The sequence below is a fragment of the Magallana gigas genome, chromosome 6 (genome assembly GCF_963853765.1).
Source record: "Magallana gigas chromosome 6, xbMagGiga1.1, whole genome shotgun sequence".
Taxonomy (NCBI): domain Eukaryota; kingdom Metazoa; phylum Mollusca; class Bivalvia; order Ostreida; family Ostreidae; genus Magallana; species Magallana gigas.
The window spans coordinates 21,580,087-21,604,525 of NC_088858.1; the positions used below are offsets into that span (position 1 = coordinate 21,580,087).

General features: G+C 31.6%; 1 long non-coding RNA gene across 1 annotated transcript; it reads right to left on the reverse strand.

The window, feature by feature from the left end:
• Nucleotides 1-8,776: 8,776 nt before the first annotated feature.
• On the reverse strand, nucleotides 8,777-20,688 carry LOC109617704 (uncharacterized). Its single transcript, XR_010714820.1, has 3 exons — nucleotides 20,526-20,688; nucleotides 13,643-18,237; nucleotides 8,777-11,262 (listed from the first exon to the last, which is right to left on the reverse strand). It is a non-coding gene; the product is annotated as an uncharacterized lncRNA (long non-coding RNA).
• Between the last annotated feature and the right edge of the window lie 3,751 nt (nucleotides 20,689-24,439).

Here is a 24,439-nt window from a genome sequence, read left to right on the forward strand (position 1 = left end):
TCAATCAAATAAATGTAATGAACATCATATACTGTACATTCAGTTCCAATTCTAATTAGCAATATCGATATCATTATGGTAAAAAAAAACATCATTTAGTTGACATTTAAAAAACAATTTCTATCGGAAGTTTTACAAATAAAAAGAACAAAATTATTTATCACTTGAATGGATGTAAATGCATAAAATTAAGAATGAAATTGCTATATTACCTGGTATTGTCAATCCTCTTTTAAAAATCGTTCGAGCCCATTGAAACAAATCAAAGACTTTTTCATCAAACACACCGTTACCCATATCTAGAGACCCCCAATAATCTACAGACGAAGTGGTGTATCGGTATCAGCATTTCCCAGTGTTGTCTAATAAGACGCGTTTTCCATTATTTATTTACCAAGATATAAAGCTTCTTCTAAATTGCAAAACTTTACTTAGTGTCTCGGTCAAAACATATAAAAAGGTGCTTTCGAAAACGGCTTATCGTTTATATATTTCAAAAATGTGCATATGCTTTGTGATCAATCTAATAGCATTTAAAAGGCAACTGCCTGACTTCAACTTCTTTTATGAAAGAGCATGATAATATAAAAAATTAAATGTCTTCTGAATTTATGTTTGTCCAACTTCGTAGCTCAGCCGCTAGATTATAATCATTTTTGAATAGACTAAGTTTTAATCAATGCATGAGAATATAAGTGAGGGTTCTTCGAACCTTAGTCCGATTAAAAAAAAAGTCGTCTATGTCACCGACTCAATTTCATAATAGAACTAAAGTTTAATTTCATAAGATTTATTTATTGCTATAAATCATGAAACGGTAGATATATGTTAAATACAACTCAGGTATCAGTACGAACACTAATAATACTTCACATAAATTAAATGCAAATTAAACAGAGAGTTTATTACATGTACTAAAAATAGTAGGTACTGATAATTTTGTTCAAATCGATGGCTTGAGGATTGTCAATACTCGCCTTGCATTTAATAGTCAAGTTGTTTTCAATTCAGAAACAGGTGAACAACGTTTAATGACAAATCGTAAGCAATTTTTATTTTCAAAGTAAAAGTGGTGGGCCTGAACATTATCACCATGGTTTTTTGAAGTAAGTATTCCCCGACTCCTTATTGAATCGTAAGAATAGAAGTACTTCCCGATTAGTTACCTAATTAACTCATTACTTCGTTCACTTTGTCTTTCACCTGCCACCAGGCCGTCCGCTGCATGTGGTGTGATTTTTAAAAAAAATTATCTTTCTTTTGATACTGCAGTTTGTTCGTTCTAGTATAGAAAGTGAAAAAAAATCGGAACGAGAAAGGTACAATACAGTCACATTTTATTTTATCACAACAATTATGGTTTTGATTGAAAATTAAATGGCTCTTTTTTTTAATGTAATTGTCTACCAAATGTCAGATCTTCGTGAGGAAATAAACATACTAGCTTAAAACAAATGATGTAGATGTAAATCTAATAAATGAAATAACCAAGTTGAACATCTTCTTGCTATCAGGTAGTATTGCATAGCCATCATCCGAATTCGTTGGTTTTGCTCCGTTCAAAATTTCACTTCAAGCATCTGAAATTAGTAATACAAAACTACTTGTGATTTAAGGTGTATTGACAAGCAAGACAAAATACTTTATAATGTTGTGCAATAACAATTGAACATAGTTTGAGAATGTGAACGAAAAACACCAACCTGATCCTCTTTAATTTCATCATATGCATCTGGAAGTATTTCCTTAAAAGTATGGGTTGGAGTCTGTTGTGAATTTATTTTTTTGTTGTTGGAAATTTTCCTCACAGCAGATTGTCTCCATTTATTAACCATTGCAATTAAAATCACGAAAAGTACAAAAATAATCTGGAAATAGTTATTTTTATCACGGTCAGCGTGTTAAAGGGAGAGTAGAATCGTTTTTCAACAGCCTCTGTAAAACCAAACCAGATACAAAAGTTAGATATTAAATTAGAAGAAAATTTGGTAATTTTTATTTCCTAAGCGACAAATTGGATATTGTTCCCTTACGACAGTCAGCCCGTCAGTCCATCAATATTTTTAGTTATTTTTTGTCACTAATACTAAATAATAATGAAACATGAACTACGTTTATGAAAGAATACCAACAAACAAGTTAAAGCTTAGGGTAATAAATACAATTATAATATTTGATTCAAATACGACAAAGGAGTGTCACAATTAAAAAAATGATAATTTACAGCCATTAAGTCAATATAAAATTACACTGGTACTCAAGAAAGGGACAATATTCCATTCCAAAGAGAAACTAATTTCTTCAGAATATAATGAATCTGCGACTTCAAAGGAACATAAATAAGTAAACAAGATACATTACACATTCAATACAAAGTATTATCGATTTAAGTTTGTTCAAACGAAGACCTATCTTGGTAAGAAAAGAACCAACATATTTGAAAAAGCAAATGATAACCTTTTTGTAGTCTTGTCGTGCCAGCAAGTTTATCTATATATTTTGTAGCATATTACATGTTACATATATAAATTGAATAAAGGTACAAGTTTATAAACATATATAGTCTTGTATTTCAATAATTCAGAAAACTACTAAAAAGAGTATTTTTCTATTGTATTAAGGGTTCTAAAAATCCCAGAAAGATAAAAAAAAACCAGGTTTTTTTTAATATCCATGGAGTAATTTCTCAAGATACCCAACATAAGTAATAGTACAAGTGAAAGTTTCCAAAACTTTCTTTTCAATGTTTTGAACAAACACATTTCGTGTTAAATAAAAAAAACATAGTGACTAGAGCTCTAAGGCGCTAGCAAGATAATTCATCGTAAGTATAGTAGAGACAAGCAAATGACATGTCAATTAAATAGAAATTGAACTTCAGTGGTGCATAAAATTATATTTAAGAAAAGAAGAATTATAATAATTCCAATTGCTTGTACTAAACAGAAATGCCTACTTGGACGTTGCTTCACTGTTACGGTGAATTCGCATTGATTATAGTGTCCTATGTTGTCTGTTGCAATGTACTGAATAACGTGTGTCCCACGAGTAAATCAAAGTACTGAAGTACTGAAAGCCGGGCTCTTTTGGTGTGTCTTTATGCATATTGTGAAGTAAAGACTGAAAATATCTCTCTCTCTCTCTCTCTCTCTCTCTCTCTCTCTCTCTCTCTCTCTCTCTCTCTCTTTCTCTCATGCTTTTACTGTCGGCAAAGCATCAGAGAGCGACCAAATTTTGTAAGCGGCTATAAACAAAAAATAAGTCTGTCTAGTAGAAGTTAAAAAGTTCAACAGTTGCTGCCTTGAATTTTGCAACAAGCATTATATATATTCAATCCCCGTTTCTTCATCGTGCAGCAAAGTAGTTCATGGAAATTCATGCGCATTGTATGTGTACAAAATGCATAGTAATGTTTTAAAAACACGTTATTAATAAGAAAACTAAAAAGAGAGACAATTCATTCGAAATTTAAAAAAAGAAACAAAATGCCAACACTTTTGATAAAACGTGGCTCTTTGGGTAACTATTTGGTATAGCGGAAGCTTTACCTTGACGCTGTTTGGTTTTTTGTTTATTTGTGCTATTTATAGTAACATTGGCGATTGGCCTGCCTATAGCCAGGACTCTGCTTTCAGCAGAGCCCGGCTAAAAATGAACAATTAGAGTTGCTTAGTAAACCGTGAAATCTGAAGAATTGTGCTCCAAGTGGATAGGGGGCCAAAACACATTTGCCCCTCAGTTTGTACTATAATGTTCGATGTCGGCTGATGAGCAGTTCTCAAAGATGAGTCTTGTTTTATCTGTAAAACATAAATGAATTTAGAATTCATTTTTGAAATGAATTGTGTTCTTAACTACATTAAATTCACAATCTAATCTGTAAATTTACACTAAAATGAGTAAAATGTCAGCATTAATTTGTAAATTTAACACGTTTATCTGTAAATTCTACACAGTAATCTGTTAACTTTACATATTAGATTGTAAGTTTTAAATTTTAATTTGTAAAAGTTACGCTTCAGTGTGTACAATTTACACTTTATTCTGTACATTTTACACTTTAATCAGTAAAATTTTAACATTAATTTGTAAAATTCACTTTTTTAAAAAGTTTAAAATTTACATTTATTTACACTTTATTATATTAATCCCATAATGTGTTAATTTTACAGTATAAAGTTTGATTTTAACATTATAAAGTGCTATAACATTGGGTTAATTCCTGTACATACACAAAGATAAAACGGAACTGTTTAACAAGATGTTATCAACACTGTTATTCCTTTGATCCATGCAAGCTTGGTCATTCAAAACATTACATACTTGAATTCTATCGTATTACAGTTGACCTCTTACAAAAAATAAAATGCACAAGTATAGGGTACTTATCTTTCAGAAATTTAGATGTCAACAAAATTAAAGAGATTTTTTGCAAAGAAAAAAGATTTAAGAAGAATGATACAATACTAAGGTGTGAAAAAACAGCTCAGTGTAAATTTCACAAATTAAGGTGAGACATTTTCTTATCGATTTGTAAAGTATGCATATTAATGTGTAAATTTACAGATAAATATATAAAAGTTTTACAAATTAAAGTGAAAAGTTCCATGTAAAATTTACAGGTTAAAGTGTTTAAAATTCTACACATTAAATGGAGGCTTGCGGTTACCGGATGACTCTGGTTTTTCATTTCAAATATAACGTCAAGATTTATATAATTGACTTCAGTTCTTTTTATTTTGCGGGGTTTTATAGTTTACCGTGAAAAAGAAACAACAAACAAGCATTTTATCGATTTCTTCTGTATTAAATAGTGTTTTTAAAAAACCAGATGACAAATATACTATGATAAGTTTTCTTCTGAAATTTCTGAATAAAATAGAAATGCAAGCCGCAATCCTTACCTTAAAGTGTGATAAACAAAACATGAAAGTGGCAATATGGATTTAATACGTTTTGGTAAATCTTAATACCAGGGGTGTTTGAAAGTATTTAATATTTTAACATCACATTCTAATATAACAAAGAACACTTATTTATCTGTTCATTTATAACCACTTTGTTTAAATCAAATACCGGAGTGTTAAAGGAAGAGCCACAAAAGCAGCACAAATCTAAACTTCTAAATTAAGACTTTTTGCAAATATACTAAAATGCCTGAACCAGAGTAACTGCTTACACCTTTGGTATTTCAAAACGTGTGAGATCATGTCCGTAAGCTATAAATTAATTCTAACTGATAAGTAATTATTATGAAATTAATTTAAAAAAAACTTTTATTTTCGATAAACTAGCCCAACCGAAATAGCAAATATAAGAGTAAGGTGGTGGACACGCTTTGGCGTATCCAAGTCAGGGGTAGTTTGCATCAAAATGTTTACATGCAATGAAATAATTTTGAATGATTGAATATGAGAGTGAAGAGTGAATATGTTTACAGGGAACTTACTTAAAGTATAATAAAAATTAAGATTTGACAAATGTTGAATATATAAAATAAAACAATATTAATTCGTGTCTTGAATGCATGATTTTAATTTTGATGAATAGAACTCATTGCGAAGCGGGACCTCTGGCGAGGGAATGAGATAAAACTATCCAGAACGAGGTTAACAAGAACGTGGGTCGTCATGATGAAAAGTGTAGGTCGGGTTCATCATGCATCGCGGGCAGATACATTGGTTCAGACATCTTTGATAAATCAAAAACGTTTGATGGAAATTAAGAACTTTCTAGAACGGGGTGCCAGGGAACGCAGGTTGACTAATTAACATTTTAGTGGAATGTGTAGGGCGAGTTAATCATCGGCAGATATTTTGCATTTGATTTTGGTTTAAAATATGCAAATAAATATGCATACACTGCCGTTTTTTCAAAAATAACTACACCATATTGGTAGTAAACTTTATAGTAAGTTATACATTAATTTGTAAATGATAAACAGATTGTGATCTACGTCTTTATGAATAAATGGTGTATGCATAAAACGGGAACGTTACATGTAAATGGGGGACCCCCTCCCCAATTGTATTTTTTTTCAAAACAGTCTTTTATCTTAATTTCTTATTTGAGACAGTAATTAAATTATAGTTAAATCGAGCCTAATAAAAATTTTGAGATACGACGCACTAAATAAGATTTTCGCTAGTTTGAAAAATAGGTTTCTGATATTTTCCAGTCATGATCAGCTGCAAACAAAAAGAGTTCAGGCCACGTACATGTATATATCATCCATTTTAGATTATATTTTTTTTATCATTTTCCGTTCCTCTAAATATCAAGCCATGAAGTTGATTTTTATTTCAATTTTAAAGAATAGGTTAAGAAAGTAATAAGGAAAGATTTTGGACACAGTATACATAAAAATGAACAAGAAAGGTATGGTTCCAAGTACCAAATTATTGAGCATTGTATCAAGTTTAATATGTGTAAAGGGTTAATTCCCGCGTTTTCACGAAATATCATCTCGAGCAGGCATTTAGAAGTTGGAGTTCTATTCGCTTTTCGCTATTCACTATTCGAATAGCGAATAGAAATCTGTGGTCGGTTTGCTTTTCAAATTACCGTAAACATGCTAATAAACGTAAATTCAAAAATCCATATAAAATTTATTTTTAATTGAAAGAAACAGTTATAAGCTAAAAAATATTACTTCCTGACCTGAACTGAACATTGGCACAATAAGCTAGCTTGGCAAAAATAGAAAATTTCGTGTAACACAATTATAATGGGATATCTTTCAAGGGGCTGGCTTACACCCTGTATCCCTCATTTGGGCCTTCATGTTTATTGGGGATGGGACCCCGGGGAATGCCAGTCGACCCTCAAAAGGAATTGGGTTTACACGGCCATTAACAGGCTTAGCTAGCCTGGCGAAAATAGGAAATTTCGTATAATACAATTATAATAGGATATCTTTCAAGGGGCTGGCTAACACCCTGGTTCCCAAATTTGGGCCTTCATGTTTGGTGGGGATGGGACCCCGGGGAATGCCAGTCGACCCTCAAAAGGAATTGGGTTTACACGGCCATTAACAAGCTTAGCTAGCCTGGCGAAAATAGGAAATGCCGTATAATACAATTATAATAGGATATCTTTCAAGGGGTTGGCTAACATCCTGTATCCCTCATTTGGGCCTTCATGTTTGGTGGGGATTGGACCCCGGGGAATGCCAGTCGACCCTCAAAAGGAATGGGGTTTACACGGCCATTAACAAGCTTAGCTAGCCTGGTTAAAATAGGAAATGTCGTATAATACAATTTTAAAGGGATATCTTTCAAGGGGCTGGCTAACATCTTGTATCCCATATTTAGGACTTCATGTTTGGTGGGGATGGGACCCCGGGGAATACCAGTCGACCCTAAAAAAGAATCGGGTTTACACGGCCACTAACGGGTTAAGCTAGCCTGGCGAAAATAGGAAATGTCGTATAATTCAATTATAATGGGATATCTTTCAAGGGTCTGGCTAACATCCTGTATCCAATAATTGGATGGGACCCCGGGGAATGCCAGTCGATCCTCAAAAGGATACAGGGTGTTAGCGAGCCCCTTGAAAGATATCTCAGTATTACTGTATTATAGGAAATGTCCCATTTTCGCCAGGCTAGCTAAGCCTCTCACTGGTCGGGTAAACCCATTTCCTTTTGAGAATCGACTTGGCGTCCCCGGGGCCCCATCCTCACCAAATATGAAGGCCCAAATATGGGATACAGGGTGTAAGCCAGCCCCTTGAAAGATATCCTATTATCACTGTATTATAGGAAATGTCCCATTTTTGTCAGGCTAGCTAAGCGTCTCATTGGTCGTGTAAACCCATTTCCTTTTGAGAATCGACTTGGCGTCCCCGGGGCCCCATCCTCACCAAATATGAAGGCCCAAATATGGGATACAGGGTGTTAGCCAGCCCCTTGTAAGATGTCCCATTATAACTGTATCATACGAAATGTCCCATTTTCACAAGGCTAGCTATAAAATTCTTACTGGTCGTGTTTATTATGTCAATGTTCTGGTTTGGTCGGCAAGTAATAATTGTTACTATAAAACTGAAAAACTTTTATCTAAAAATGGAAGTTTATATGAAATTTTGAATTTACGTTTATTAGCATGTTTACGGTAATTTAAATAGCGAACCGACCACAGAATTCTATTCGCTATTCGAATAGTGAATAGCGAAAAGCGAATAGAACTTCTGAATGCCTAATTGGACCTGGATAACTAATATTACCCATGTTTGGTGGACGATTTGAATGATGTTTTCGTACACAGAACAAATAAGCCAAAGATTGCCAATATGCATTAACATTTTAAATACGGTAAACTTATTATATTTAGCGGGTACGATATTTGGCCAAAAATGATTTTTCAACAAGTTAGCGTTGAATTGAATTGGCCTTTTTTCTGAGTGTGCTCATTTTTAAACATACATGTATATGAAAGGTATTTAGCGATGTACTTGAATAAGCGTAAGCCATTTTCTGACAAAAACGCTAAAACGAATACATAGTCAAATGTACTACATTTACAGTACTGTAGTATTAAAATTGCAACTGGCTGTTATTGTTAGTTTTATTTTTTTATTAAATTTAATTATAGCTGATGCATTTATTCCTCTGTAAGTAAGTAAGTAGAAATACAATTCTACATATGTACAGTATTTCATTCATAAAAAAGTGAATTTAATTTTTTTCATCAGACTATTAACAAGTATCTTAATTTCTGATACAAAATTTATGTACAGAGAATCGATAAAAATAGTAAAGTTGTTAACGTATCATACAAAAGTGCATATTTCTGATATGATGTTTTTATTATCTTTATATTTACCTTTTACACCAATTGTAACAAAAACATTAATTTGAGTATAATAACATTGACACATTACAATGAATCAATAACAGTGATATGAAATGCAAAATATGAACGTACCTGTAACACTAGTGTAATGTACATATATCTTAAAGAAGAATAATTGTTTGAGAATACTTGCCATAGCGATACAAAATATTTTATCTATCTATCTATCTATCTCTCTATCATCTTATATTTGTACATGAATTTAATAACATTTTTATAATGAAGCTTTGTAAGCTGAAAAAAGGGTGTTTTTAAAAATTTGGAAAGGTTCATTAACATTTTAATTTGAAAATGGATTTGGTAAGCAATTATTTAATTTGTTGTAAACTAGTTTTTTGATATTCAAACGTTTTGCAAATGAACTTGAAATAAACATTGTATTTACAAACAAAAACATCTGTTTTTCTTCACAATATGCTGTTAAATACTATGTGGGACACAGAAAACGAAGTAAACGTTTTGATAGGTTATTTTTTAAAAAATGCATTTTTTTGGTCGCAATCTCATGCAGTCTTATTGAATTGTGCCGAATACTTTCGTGTAGTATTTCGAAACAGTCTTCGTTAAAAGATAGCTGAATCCCCTGAATACATACCATACAATTTTTAATCTCATTTAATTCAAAATAACAAAGGAATAATAAAAAAAGTACATAGGATGAATCAAACATCATAAAATCAACTACGCCATTTTGAACCTCTTCTTTCAGATCTTTGGGGAAAAAATTGCTAGATATATATAATATTATTCGATGTGGATAAGCAAGACTTAAACATCTCATAAAATCACAATCTGATTTTGAGAATACGGAATGAGCGTTTTTTGTACTGTATGCTATTTTAATTACTACTCCTATAAGCAGACTGATAGATCTCGTATATTTTCCTAAACAAAACCACAATGTTGCTAAATAGACGGCCCCAGATGCACCTACTTTTTGCACTAACATAAATGCCACCTCTGCTGATAGTAAGTAGTGTTTGCGTCCAGAGATTAAAAAATTATCATACATAATAACTCCAATTCTTCTCATCAGTAAAAGGAACACATGCCTAAGAAAAACAGTTTTCAAATCGTCTTTCTCAAGTTGTAGAAGATGAAAGATCATTAAAATACAGTCAATGCATTCATAATACTCGTATTCATAGCCCGTCATTATCAACAATGCTGAATATAAACCACTAAAAGAAAAAAAATTCGGAGGCATTTTGGATAATTCTTTGATAACATCTAGAACACACGCGATACTTTTTTTACAACCGTCATCCGTCAAATTTGCACGCAATTGCTTCGAAATAAACAGACGTTTATTTGAATACAAAGACGTACAAAAACAAAGATCAAGAATTTCAAATTTTAAAAGTCTCTGTAGTTTTTTCACAATTTCGCCTCTTTTGTCTTTGATTTTTAATTTCAAGAGAAGATTGCATTCCGGCTTGAAATAGTTCGGACAATAACCCTTCATCACGAATAACAATAGTCTTGTGATACAAACTCTTAAGCAGTAAAATATATTTCGCGGAATCCAAAAATTGGGATGGATGTCTTCTAATACATGGAAGAGAGTAGTTTTAATGTGATAAGAAGAAAGCGTGTCGTGAGTTTCAGCACACGAGTCGATCTTTGAATGTAGAAGAATTTTCATCAATCCGTAACAACAGAACTGAACATGGTTCAGTGAATGGACTATATGCTGCTCAAGGACGGAAAAGGAAATTAACCATTGAATCCCATAATCGTCTCCCATTTCCGGACCTTTAGCAACGCAGTGCATAACCCCGACACTTTCGTTAATAACTTTGGATTTGACGTTGTTCCAAAATTTGGTAGAAAATGATTGTAGAAATTTATTTGAAAAATCCGGATGTATGGGAAACGCTGAACAACGGTCTAATGCGTTCGGATATTTTAATGAGTTACAAGGTCCATGAAAATATTCGTCAGACCTACCATTCTTTGAAACGCTTTTGCGTTCTTCTAAAAATGTCGATCGTTCTATACAGTCATAGCTCAGTACAGTCGAACCGCTTCTCCTAATATACAAAAGCACACAGTATCCTGGTTGAATTTTGTTTTGAATTGCAATTACGTTGCATTCTTTATGCATTGTGTCAATGGCGACATAGTCCTTTATCAAAGAATGCAGGATATCAATATCACTAAATGAAAACTGAAATCCTTCACCCCTACTCCAAGAAAAATAATGACGTTCTGTCTTATTTGCGCACTTTATTTTCAGATATAGCTCGAGATATTCTCTATAAGCCCGTACATGTTCCTCACTATTAATTACATCGTGTAACAATTTCCAAAGATGAATGGCATTGATGTTGACTGTACCATTTTCCTTGAGTAATTGTTCTTCATCAGACATCGCATTGAATTTCGAAGACTTAATGGTTATTTGCTGGAAAAAAATAATTAAGACATTGGTTATATTACTTAAAAGAGAATAAAGCATTAACAATTTTTTTAATAAATGTTTTATTGTCTAAACATAAACGCAAATGATTTTGTACTCTTTTTAAATTAGTTTGTTTAAACTCAATTTCACATAAAAGCAATCATTCTGGACTTTCCTTTTTTTAATTTTAGTGAATTGGGTAATGAGTTGTCCTCTTGCAAAGCGGTTTTGCGATGTTTCCCATCCATACCTAACAGAAATACCCACCACATGCTTTGAATTACTTTATATCTTTCGAATTCAATTCATTTTCCATGAAAATCTATATGAACATGGTGTAATTTAATTTTCAATTTAAACATTTCCATAATCTGACAGTTTTTATTGTAATAAATTGTCATATACGAATTCAATGTATTTCACATATTATATGATTCTCTAACACATAGCTGTTCTGTTCAAACAGGTTCATATGATTTACATTTCTTGAAAACAGGATATGACTGACTAACATGTACGATTATTTCATAAACATTATCATACTTTTTATACTGATTAGCTAAACGAATTGTGTGCATTAATTGGATTATAGTAATGAAGCCGATAATATGAACATGCAATTAATTTACTTTTACATTATTTAAGCACACACACTGTATATGTAACTTAGTAAGGCTCTGCAACTTTTATGACTTGATTAAAAAATGTTCAATACATTTGGAATGCACTATTTAAATGTCAAATACTAAAGTTTATAGTTTGTAAAAAAAATATAACATTTTTGGGTCAAAGATGGACACAAAATGAACAAATGGAAGATCTATTGGACATTGTTACACAAGTTGACCATATAATATTTACTATGTAACTTGTTTAGTTGCAAGAAAATACATACTTATGTAAGCTACTTGTTTGAAGTCTTTAAAAAACAAAATTATTCATTTTCATACATTTAGATGATGATCATAATATTTGATGAATTTCTTTAATGAAAGAAAAGAAATCACATTTGCTGTCCCCTTCAGCTCGACATTTAGGTATATCGACGATGTATTATCATTTAACAATTAAAGGCTAGTTACTGACAAACAAGTTGATAAAACAATAATGTGTTATCAACAGTTTCGATTGAAGCAAACACAATCTTCAATCTTAATAGATCAATTGCTGTCAGTTTGTTATATTTATTGTTAGACCATTATTAATCACCAAAATGTCTACAGATTTTTACGTTTTCCCGATTGCGACAATGGCGGGTGTTACTGGTCAGCAGAGGATGCTCACGCTTCTATGGCACGCAATCTTAACTCTATATTTTGTATTTTCCTTTGGATTTTTAATTCTGGACACTGTTCGTTATCAACACGTTTCATCTTAATTGTTAATTCAGTTGATATACTCCCAATAGTTTCAAATTCCCAATTACTTGTTTCATGTGTAGTTTCAGTATACCCAATGCTATACAACATATGCATGTTTAAACAATTCAAATTGTGTATGTGTGTGTGGAGAGAGAGATAGAGAGAGAGAGAGAGAGATTACCATTTTCTAACGGTTTGTGGATAAGATAAAATGCATTGTATAGTAGCATAAACGTTGTTTTATCCCATTTACACAGGCTTGTATACAATCACCAAAGACGTCATAAATGTCTCATATGCTTATTATTTAAGAATATTTTAATGCAAAGTTGTACATTTATTATATAACTATATTCGTTTCATTTACATTATGAAAATTATGAAATTGTACCAGACCTGATTATATAGAATTTTACCTTAGAACTCTATATTTATATCTTTTAGTTTTAAAACTATAAATTATGGTTATTTCACCCCTGTACAACAAATTGACAGATAGTTTTCCTTTATATGTTTGGTATTATGATTGCTCCTATTTAGCTACATGTACAAACTGACAGGCAAATCAGAAGATTAAATATTAAGTGACTATGTAATTTTGATTCCTATTGATATGCGGTTGCTAGCATAGTCGCAACTTAATTTACTAAATACCTTAAAGAAAACATAGCCATGATTAGTTATATGCATACATAGCTGAGAAATGACCCCAAAGTTAAAGACAATGAGACCAAGTGCCTCCTAGGAAATACATTTCTAATACATTAATTTTCATTATTAAAATCAAAGTACTAAAGTACTGAGAAGAAAGAAGAATACTATACAATATTATTTATAACATCTGTGAGATCTGTAATTGTAAAAGTCACTCAAATTTTATCTTATTTATTAAGTCGTCAAATGTAGTGATAATGGTTTTAATCCATTTCGTATAATAACATAAGATATTTTTGCTGATTTATTGACAACTTAATAATTTTAGTTCTCTTTAGAAATACATCTTAAAAACAAATCATACCTACCAGTTTTCGACGCCTTCTTTTTTAACCCCAGTACTGCACAATAATACTCAGCTCCTCATGTAAACAATAAAAATATTGATGCCCATTCATTGATCTTAACAATTATCAACAAAGCATATTCCATTAGTAGAATTAAACCTTTCGTTCAATTTCAGCTTTGAATTAATGGTTGTTAGTAGTGTAACGATTTTTTTAACTGATAGAGGCCTCATGTGTACGCCCAAATTTGAAGAGCGTTGATGCATGGTTGCGTCTTACTGCAAAATTAAGACATTGCTGGCTGCATTACAATACAAAATTAAATACTTCATTTAAGGTTTTGTAGGTAAGAACATTGCACATGTAATATCATTTGATATTCAATCAAACGGAAAATATTATTTCAAGTCAAACTCGCGGAAGAGCAATGTCTTAAGACATAAAGTACATTTTACGTCGCATAATTCATCATATTTAAGTTTATAATTAAATCTTAATCACACAAATAAAATGGCAAACAAATCAAACATTTCGCAAGAACTATCAAAATTGAAGGACGTCTTATCTCGTACTTCAAGCATGTACAGTACCTATATAAATGACGAACGTAATGAAATGTCAAAACAAAAGAATCAAACTTTTAAAAATATGTTTTTACCTGTTCAACTCTAGAATTAAGTTGCACCACTATAAGAATTGATATAACTTGTGGAAGGCGGTTTTAAATTTACAGTGGCATGGAAGGGCCAGATAAAAAAAAGATTATTTGTTCGGACGAATAAGCTGTTTGTTCGGACGAATAAGTTATTTGTTTAAACGAATAAGGATTTTTTCGGACTAATAAACTAGTTGTTTGAACGAATAAGGATTTGTTCGGACAATAAGTTATTTGTTCGGACGAATAAGTATTTGTTCGCACGAATAAGTTATAAGTTTACATGAGTAGTAATTTAGACTAACTGCCCTGGCAATGATGTAGATGAAAGGGGGTGTCTGTGATAAAGCCACCAATTTTCTTCAAATGATAAATTAGGCATAAATGTTTTATTGACCTTATACAATATATGACATATTTTGCTGTCAAGCTCAAGTCTCAAAATCCATTACAATTTTTCATGCCGGAAAAGGGTTGGAGTAATATTATCATGGTACCCTAATAGTTGTCTCTTTAGTCAACTTTAATTTATTTCATTTTTAAAGTCAGATATAACATAAAAAATCGTCGATACAAAAGCAAAGTTAGTCGTCTTTATATGCAGTTTCGAATTCTAGCTATAAATAAACTGGATGCCTCATTCGAACGATGAAAATAGGCATCATATGTGTCCAATAGTATGATTTATCAACAATATTTTTTAATAATAGTAAAGAAAAATGAGATATAACCTTTTGAATATATACCGTCGGAATCATATTTGACTATATAGCTATTGGAAACTTTTTGGCATTGCGCAAAAAAAATAGAGTTACTAAAGTAAAAAACCAGCGTTGCATAGAGTTGGCATCCATCTACATGAACATGTATGCGCGGATCTAGAGGGTGATCGGGCCTAATTGGTTCGATAAAATATTCTTTTTGTTAATGACTCATTAAATACAACTGTTTAGATTATTTAAAAACAGACGCTTTAGATGATGTAATTATTCAATTTAATATGTTTTATTTATGGCTCTCAATCATAAAAATCATTAATAAATAATACATGTCAAACTATATACAAACAATTCTAAAAAGAACAGCAATCATATGGCATCTCAAAATATAAAAATAAAAATGCTGACACGCAATTACATAGGTCATTCATACAAATACATATGTACATGTGCACACATTTTGGATGTCGTTTATTGGACGAACTAACAATAGCCACAATACAATTGAGATTAGCCTTGGAGAGCGAATCGTAGAGTATCCTTTTTAAGTTTTATCGAAATAATTATTTTTAAGAATATTCTTTTTGTTGTTGTTTAGGATCCGACGAATCTATTCACACGCGCTTGAAATACATTATCACCAGTGAGCACCGGTGGGTATATCGAAATCTGTCTTCATCGAATCAAATAACGATCAATCTGTTAAAACAATTACTTCATAACGATACACAAGGAGAAAAAAACTGTATGAAAAGAAGTCCTGTTAACGTCAAACAAGGACCTGTTAACATAAAAAAAAAAATCCGAAAGAAAATTTTTTTAAAAAATGCACTTTATGCTAAAAAATACTGATTATTTTCAAATCAATAAATAAAATGAAATAACATCATTATTTTAAGATACTTAACTTCACAATGTGAGCGGTTACAAAAAGCTAACATGACTCGTCTACGTTTACTAAAATGAGCAATAGTTTAATCCGTTTTGTATTTAAATGTGTGAATTTTTACCATCATTTTGTCAATTTTTATTCAAGGCCAACACTGCTTTAGAAATCAATCCCATGTTTAGAAACAGAACGGGTATTACTTTTTTCTCTGAAAACAAAATACTGTAAAGATATAATAAAAAATAAGAAGAGAACACCAGAAGCCAACATTTCAAAAGTTTAGATTTAATAAAATTAGTCCAAATCTTTGATTTTGTCTGCTGCAAACTCATGCGTAGTTGAATACAAATCTTGAATTTATCTTCCAAAAAAACTTGTATCAGTACCCGTTTACATATATAAAATAGAAAAATTTAATTGCAATAACTATTCAATACTCCAATCTTTTCAATGGCAATCTGCATCAGTCGTTTCGAGTTTTGCTGAGTTACATTGTCTAGCAAATGAAATTCTTTTGTTTTGAAAAATTTCTGAAAGTAACCTACAAAATATATGCCTGCGTCAATTTGATTCGTTTCAAAACAGCACATAACAACTAGAAATAGAAAATATAAGTGAATTTGCATTAAAAATTCTGAATGAGCACAACTTTGAACATCATATTGCAAATCTTTTGGGACAAGGTTATTAGCTCTATATAATTCCATTGTTTCGAATTCAATATCTCTTAATAAAGTTATAAAATCACATGTTGATTCTATACATGTATTTTTGAGAGTAGGGTGGGAGTATATCAATTCATATCTATTTCCCATATCTTCATATAGCTCAATACAACGAACATATTTCCCACGACAATACCAGAGTGTTGCTAAATAGGCACCTGCAAAAGCAGAAGCGTTCATGAATAACATAAATGCTGCCTCTGCCGACAGTAAGTAATATTTAAATCCAGTGAGTATAAATTTGTCATACAATATAATTCCGATTCGTCTTATCAGTGAAAGAAACAAATACTCCAAAAAAGCAATTTTCATCTGGTCTTTCTCCGCTTGAAGAAAATTCAGGATCATTAGGATAGAATGTATGCATCGCCGATATGTGGTCTGATATCCTTTTGCCGTACACATTGCTAAACTTAATGCATGAAGTGAAAAACCAGTATTTGGATACACATTTAATTCTAATTCAAATAGGATATGTTTCATTTCTTTTCTGCAATTCAAGTCCGAAAAGGTACAATATGCATTAAATATATTTGGAATATGTGAACACGAAAATAATACTGAGAAAAAGAAATCCTCAATATCAAATTTCAAAACTTCAAAAAGCTTTTTCCCAAGTTCGTTTCTTTTTTCTACAATTTTCCTTTTCTTGAGGAGATTGCTTTCAGGATAAAAATAATTAGGACAACATCCTTTGATTACATACCACAACAGTCGTGTCAAACATATCCGTATGCAGTTGAATATATTCTGTGGAACCCAAAAGTCAGAATGAACATCTTCTAGAACATGGAACAGAACGGTTTTTAGATGATACGAAGAAAGGGTGTCTTTTGTCTCGGAACAAGAGTCAATTTCTGAATGAAGAAGAATTTTCATCAATCCGTAGCAACAGAACTGAACGTGGTTCAATGAATGGACAATATACTGCTCAAGGACGGAGAAGGAAATCAACCACTGAAGTCCCTCTTCGTCCCCATATTCAGGACCCTTTGGGACGCAGTGCATGACAGTTATACTTTTTCTAATTACTTTTAATTTCACATTGTTCCAAAATTTTGTAAAAAATCGTTTCAAAAATACGTTTGAGAATTTAGGATAAATCGGAAATGCGTAACAGTTGTCCAAACCACTTCCATGTACAGTTGATACACAAGGACCATGAATATGTTTGTCAGGGTTAGAATTGTAGGACAGGCGTCTTCTTTCATTTAAAAAAGAAGGTCGATGTAAATACTGGTACTTCCCATCGGCAAGTTTAGGTCTAGCCACGCATATAAGCTTACAATATCCTGGTTGACAGTCATTGTCTATTGCTACGTATTTAGATTGAGGTTGTAAATCCCTAAGCAAGGATCTCACTATGTCAATGTCATTCCATCCAAAAGGAATCATGGGAACATAATCCGTAATCAAGGATTTCAAGATGTCAATATCACTCCACTTAAAACAAAATCCATCACCTCTACTTCCTGAAAAGTAATCGCGGATTTTGTTATCTGGACGTATTACTTTCATATATAAGCCTAAATATTCTCTCAATGTTCGTAGTTGTTGCTCTGTACGCACAACATTTTGCAGAATTTTCCAAAGATCCATTGCATTGACGCTGCATTTAGCATTTTCTTCTTAAAAAAAAAATTAAAATATACAAACTACAATAGAAGACAAATTTGCACGATATATTGGAATAATGATGGTTTGGTATTCAATCATACATTGCTTCACGAGATTCTTTTCACAGTCAGCACATATATTTATTTTTTGTCTTACCTAAAACAATAGTCCAGTGGTTGACTTTTTATTTTTAAAAGAAGCTTACTTTATGTATAACTTTAAGATTAAAGAAAATTACTTATTGACTCACTTAATCTATCATATTTCATTTAAAAACTTGGTAAACAGTGGCACTGTATTATCAAAATCAAAGTTTTGTAAAGTGTTTTGATCAAATCGTGTTTGATCCATACATGTACATCGATTACTTCTTATAAGGGTTTGCTAAAATAAACTGAAGATATACTGACTCGTCATGGCTGGTCGTTGCATCACTAATATTACTGACACAAAAAAAATTCAAAAACGTTCACTGGTTAATTGTAAAATGAACACCTGTAACACCAATGACGATGTACGTTTTAAGTGAGAGAAAATAAAGCCAAAATAAAATCATTGTTTGTTTGGAATGACCCATGCCTCCTTGAAATACACTCCGCCAATAAAATTTTATTAGCCAAAAAAATAAAGAACTTTTTCATGTGGATTAAAAAAAAAATTACCAATTCTTAATTAAGTCAACTTCAATTTTGAAAAAAGTTTTCCCTCCCTCCTGGGCCTTGAAACCCCGGACGGCAATTCCAAACTTTTCTCTAAGGATTGCCCTTTTAAGTACACCTAAAATAACAGGTATCTAATGATTCTTACTTAATTGAATACACACACAGTTGAGGCTTCAAGGCTAAATGACCATGACATTGTATCTATTATCATTTTGGTCATAATAGGTAATAATGGGTAATGACCAATCATTGTCGCATCTTTGGTTCAAATTAAATAAATACCCACTAATGCGAAATCGAAGGAATAAAAGGTCTTTAAATAGATTACAGTAGGTCAAAAATGTCAAAAAGATCAGCATAGAAATGAAGTTTTTAAACACAAGACTAATGAATTATTAGATATGTAATATATATACCGGTGTATAGGTTAAAAGGGGAAAGCTATAAACAGAGTTTGAAACAAGATATAAAACATAAAAAGAGAATTTTGAACATGGTTTTGAATTTTGAAAATAATAAGAGGAGATCAAATACTGTGCAATCATTTAATTTCGTGGGGGCCAATTTTCGTGGATTGTTGGTTTTTTTTTGCTTTTTCGTGGGGATCTAATTTCGTGGATGAGTAAGTTTTCAGTTGTTTCAGTTGGTAAACCAAACCTTTTGTAAATACTTTCGTTGAGGATGTAAATTCGTTGGCGAGGGCTACCCACGAATACCATGAAAATTGAGCCACCACGAATTCTAATCATTCCACAGTAATCCAATCTTTTGATTCTAAAGACAAATGTTCAAACTGTATTATCTATAAACAAACTGAACTGTCTTTTCTGAACTAAAATAATTAGAAGAAGCAAAAGCCTTTTCCAATTTTCTCTTTGAAACCTTGTCAAACTATCGAATGAATGTTTAAAAAGTTGGAAACTGATAAATTTCCAGAAGAAAAACATTACAACGGTACCATTATTACCAGAAATAAACAAAAGACAAAGCCATCTTTAAGATTAAATAATAGAAACTTAATGTAATGCTTACTTTCTCAAACGAATCGTTAAAATACACAGGGAATTACAAATAGCTTAATCTTTTGTGTGAAACATACATGTATATCAAATATGTCGTTTGTCTTTTTCTCGTTATGTAATTTGTTCCCTTGCTTCGCACGATAGCAAAATGTCATGGTACTGAGTAAAAGTTCACCAACATGTCTTCATTAATTCGTTTTTTTCTTCTTGACAATGTTACTCTTTTGATTTCTAAACTTGACGCAAAATTCGGGCAATTCTACTTTTAGTTATAATCTTAACAAATAAAAATCAAAATTTTTGGTATATACAATAAAGTGATGGGACGTACAGAATGACGTGACTTTGATATCATATTCCACCCTTAATGTAAACTAAAAATGCGCAAAAGCTTTATTTTTATTTTTAATCGATGAAAAATCTTGATATTAAATATAAATATTCTATGGTATATGAAGTGGGCATTTGAATAAATAGAGGTGTTTAGATTCAATATCGTAATTAGAACAAGACACATCAATATATCATTAAAATCTAATGTCAATAAAATAAAGATAATATTTTTCAAAATAAGGTAGGTATCACAGATTTGCAATGCTGTCATAGTTCACGTACCTTTATTGTGACACCTTTTGAGTTCCTCCATTGCTCAACACCTAAATATCTTCGTTTACTCAATTTGCCCTTTAGAAGTATATATAAATAGGACAACGTTTGCAATTGCAAAATATAGTTCTAATTAAAAAACAGTCTAGTGCTTGCTGATTCAGCATGCAGTGGGATTTCCCTTTGTGTAAATAAATCTCTTTAAAAATCTACATGAATGACTGCTTTTTGTCTATCAAAGAAGATTGACAACGTTTCAAAACGTAAGAGCATTTAAAGTTTTTCTTAATATGGTGTGTGCTTCTGTGTTCAACTATATTACATTAATCAATCAATTTTGGCGTTCCAAAAAGCTCACAGTGGTGCAATACATGTGTATTTTTCGCAATCATAAACTGGCAATAAAAACTGCCACTACAAAAAGGATGTTGAAAGAGTACATAAAGATCTTAGATGTCAGTTAAATGAAATTGATAAGCTGGAAATTTGAGTTATGCGAGTCAATATCCACATTTTAAAGTCGACAAACTACAAGTATTGTTTTTAAAGGCACGATAATTTGCTAGGGTATTTTGAAAAATCATTTGTGTTTCCCATTTCCTGAGTTTAAATATCCGTGGTTTGATAGAAAGCTAAAAAAAAATAATGAATACACATTTCAGTATCAGAAAAAAGCGCGTTCATCTTTGAATATGGGATCTTGCTCCCTTGCTTGTATTTTACTTTTCGTGAAAAGTATAACTTATAAAGATCATTTTTTTATTAATACTATTGCGTTTGAGGAAAAATAAAAATATGATGATCACAACGAAAAATAAAACATTTAACTTTATTTCAGAAACTATTGATAACCAAATGAAATCATAAAATCATCAATCTACATATACATATCCATAGCTGAATACTGTAAATTACAACACTCTGAGACCAATTTGCAACGACACGTTGTAGCTATTTAATATTTGAAATATCAAATGTACAAATACAAAATTATATGAAATAAAGTTAGATTAAATGGATGATTTTACTTCAATAAACAATTTCCTAAAATTAAACTTATATACCGTCATCCTAAACCTGGCATTTAGTATGCTACGTATAGTATGCATTTTTTATATACCCTTGCCAAGAAACCAGTTTTAAGGAACCACTTTAATAAAACACAAACAGGTAATTTTAGTCTCGGGGTACCAACTTAATGAACTCTATTGAAGGAACTTATACGACTACAAAAAGAAATTACATGTAAATTGTACATACTTAAAAAATCTTTACAAACATTTAATCATAAGAGCTCAAAGATTTGTAACTAATTAAACTCTAAATCCAACCAAATGTGAGAAAGGCTTTTTCTATAGCTTTTTATAAAAAAAAAAAAAGCATTGACTTCCATACAATAATGCATCTGAAAACAGTAACAGATTACATGTACATATTCACATATCAAATATATTATTCAATAAACCAAATTTATATCGCTAAAATCGAAAACAATAAAGTAAACAAGAAAAAAATTATTAAATAAACGGCAAATTAATTTGCAAAGATGGGGTTAAAAACCGAAAACTCACAATAATTCAAATATTCAAATGAATGTTAAAAACTCAAATACTCAAATGAACGTTAGAATAAAATTTGACTATGATATAATGTGTGTGCATATGTAAAGGGGTGTAGGTGGGTGGGTAAAACAAAGTTCATGAAAAAATTACGTCGAAAAGCAAATCAGAGAAAATAAGATGAAAGACATTAACATCTGCCAGATTATGATATACCATTTTTAAATAAGTTTTCTCGTTATGTCACAAATGAGATAATTTTATTACTATGCCCTGAAAATTGCAAAATCACACCGGAAACAATTATATTTCCCTTCTTGGAAACAGTTATATTTCACAGGAAATAGTTATATTGCCCTCCCGAAACTGTAATATCACCATCGCGTGCAAGAATTCTTCATATTAATTACGTCGGGTTCGAAATTCAATGAGCCAGTTGCTAAGCAAACGTAAACAGATCCGCGAATTTTCAACATGTCAGGCCAACGTCTGCGATTTGTTCATCTAAATTCAGATAAACTCGATAATTTAATAAATGAAAAAATTCGGCAAATACGACAAAAGTGATAAACTCAAGCGTGAGTGTTTTAAAAACATTTGCCTCTGCCTTGTGAATTAAATAAATATGTTGATAACCCGAGTTTGATTTGTTTAAAAATGTTATATAACATATACTCGGGCGTCAATACCAGAATATTTGTCCCTCTGTGACAGGAAAGCCCTGGAGTATTATATCGCCCTCTGCCTTCGGCATCGGGCGACATAACACTCCAGGGCTTTCCTGTCACCTCGGGGCAAATATTCTGGTATGTCGCCCTCGAAGCCATGTAATATATGTATAATGTCATTAATTACCACAGATGAGTGTATGCTGTATATGTTATTTGTTCTATTATGTTAAACAATCTTGAAACCTAACCCCCAATGACCCTGCTGTACACAAATGTTAACAACAACAATGTTGTACAATATACTTGCAGACGTTACTCTGTAAAATCATAAATGCATCGTATATGGTAAAAGTTCATATATTGAGGATATGCATGCAAGTAACCTAAAACTGATTCCTGTAATGTGATTAAAATCCATTTCTTTATTGTAAATTTAAGCTCATAATCCAAGAAAATTGATGAAAGGGAAGGCATTTAACGTGTATTCCAACAAACTTTAATTGAAACAGCTATATATTTGATAGAGTAATGATTTTTCCATTTTTCAATGACAGAGAATCAGCTACCATATACACGCTAATTGAAGTTTTTCATCTTTATATTTGCAATATCGATCAATTTGTTTGTATTTTGTTGAAGTACACCGTCTGTTAAAAAAACCTCTCTGTATGATTCCTTTAACTCCGAAAATCTTTGCATGCATTCCGCTCTATTGTGTAAATTGTAATTGCAAAGGAATAATAAAAAGTATGCATACGATTTATAATATACTGCATATTCGGAAATAATAGATTTTTCAACAAACTCTTTTATATCTTTTGGAACAAGTTGACTAGTCCTAAGCATCTCTACAGTCAAGTTAACGTAATGGTTCTCAAACAAACTACTATAATCACATGGTTCATGGGTACATTTATTTGCTAGAGATTCATTATAAATATTTTCAATTAGTGGACGAGATGGCAGACTCTTTGCAGTTGTAGAAAGCAACCTAATGCATTGCTTATGTCTTCCTTCACAGTACCAAAGTGTCGCCAAGTAGATCGAACCGAATATATTTGCGTGTTGTGCAAACATGAGTGCTACTTCTGCTGATAATAGATACGATTGAAAACCAGTTAGCACAAATTTATCGTACATAATTACTCCTACTCTCCTCATGATCAAAAGCCATAAATATTTCAGAATAGCAATCCTCAGCTGGTTTTCTTCACCTTGTAATGCAACCATGATCTTTAGGGCACAATTTATGCATTGACGATACGTAGTCTGGTGACCATTTACAACTCTAAGGGCTGAACATAATGAATAGAATGTATGCACCATATGAGACTCGTTTTGTAATCCATTTTTTTCTAAAGGAACCTGTATGCCTATAATACAATACATTAATGCATTTTCACATTGAAGTACATCAAGAAGATTTTCTTGTATACTGCGTCTTTTCTTAACCAATCTCGGTTTTGAGAAAAGATTATTTTCGGGTATAAAATAGCTTGGACAGTAGCCCCTCATGACAAATAATAAAAGTCGTGTCAGGCATATCCGAAGACAATAAAATATATTTTGTGGAATCCAAAAGTCGGGATGAATATCTTCTATGACATGGAACAGAATAGTTTTCAAATGGTACGAGGAAACTGTGTCATGAGTTTCAGCACATACATCTAAAACTACATGTACAAGAACTTTC